Here is a 1,328-nt window from a genome sequence, read left to right on the forward strand (position 1 = left end):
TCTGTACAGTATGTATGTATGTGTATAGTTTCATGTTACAAAGTGGACCACAATGGAAACAAGCAAAGGCTTTTTTTGTGTCTAAGTCATTTGGCGTTTTTTTTAAATGCTGTAATTTTCTGTAAATGTTCTTAAACTGCCATAAAGTATTCTATCTATCTATCTATCTATCTATCTATCTATCTATCTATCTATCTATCTATCTATCTATAGTTAGCTTGCTTTATAGCAGACAGTTTGAGAGGGGGAGAGGTGGTGGAGTTAGCTGCTTTAGCACAGTTGAGAGGGGGAGAGGTGGTGGAGTTAGCTGCTTTATATAGCAGACAGTTTGAGAGGGGGAGAGGTGGTGGAGTTAGCTGCTTTATAGCAGACAGTTTGAGAGGGGAGGAGGTGGTGGAGTTAGCTGCTTTATAGCAGACAGTTTGAGAAGGGAGGAGGTGTGGAGTTAGCTGCTTTATAGCAGACAGTTTGAGAGGGGGAGAGGTGGTGGAGTTAGCTGCTTTATAGCAGACAGTTTGAGAGGGGGAGAGGTGGTGGAGTTAGCTGCTTTATAGCAGACAGTTTGAGAGGGGAGAGGTGGTGGAGTTAGCTGCTTTATAGCAGACAGTTTGAGAGGGGGAGAGGTGGTGGAGTTAGCTGCTTTATAGCAGACAGTTTGAGAGGGGGGGAGAGGTGGTGGAGTTAGCTGCTTTATATAGCAGACAGTTTGAGAGAGGGGGGAGGTGGTGGAGTTAGCTGCTTTATATAGCAGACAGTTTGAGAGAGGGGGGGAGGTGGTGGAGTTAGCTGCTTTATAGCAGACAGTTTAAGGGTCCAATGGAGTTAAGAGGTTTTTTCCGAGGCATTTTTTTACTACTTTTCATTGGTTAAATATTCTTTTACCCAACACACAGACATAAAGGGTGTTCAATAGCATTGATTTAATTAAGGAGTTAGGTGAGTTTTCTCCACGACAGCAACGATATATATATATTAATATTGAACTATAAGTTCAGAATGCTTTAATTAATTAAGTAGCTCCGTTATGTTATCGCATAATCCTAAACCCTAACCCCATAATGTCAGCGTATAATGAGACCCATTTTTATTTACCGCTCAAATATTATCATTTGCCCTTTAATACGGCCGCAAACCTAATTAATGCCTCACCGCGCGGCGGTGTCACGCGCGGGAAAAAAAAACCCAGCTTTCGGCGCGCAACACCGCCATGTGGAAAACATATGAATGGGGGGGGGGTGGGGGGCTTTGAGATGTTAACGCATTCTGGCCGGGAACCCCTTTTGGTGTTTTAAGGATTATGTTACACTTTATAGGTATTGAAAAACCTG

At 42.9% G+C, this 1,328-nt stretch overlaps 1 long non-coding RNA gene across 1 annotated transcript; it reads left to right on the forward strand.

Moving 5' to 3' along the window:
- The first annotated feature begins 334 nt into the window (after positions 1-334).
- LOC308317453 lies at positions 335-908 on the forward strand. Its single transcript, XR_013964261.1, has 3 exons — positions 335-390; positions 484-623; positions 774-908. It is a non-coding gene; the product is annotated as an uncharacterized lncRNA (long non-coding RNA).
- The last annotated feature ends 420 nt before the right edge of the window (positions 909-1,328 follow it).

Source organism: Protomyctophum bolini (genome assembly GCF_963924005.1).
Source record: "Protomyctophum bolini genome assembly, chromosome: 6".
Classification (NCBI taxonomy): Eukaryota; Metazoa; Chordata; class Actinopteri; order Myctophiformes; family Myctophidae; genus Protomyctophum; species Protomyctophum bolini.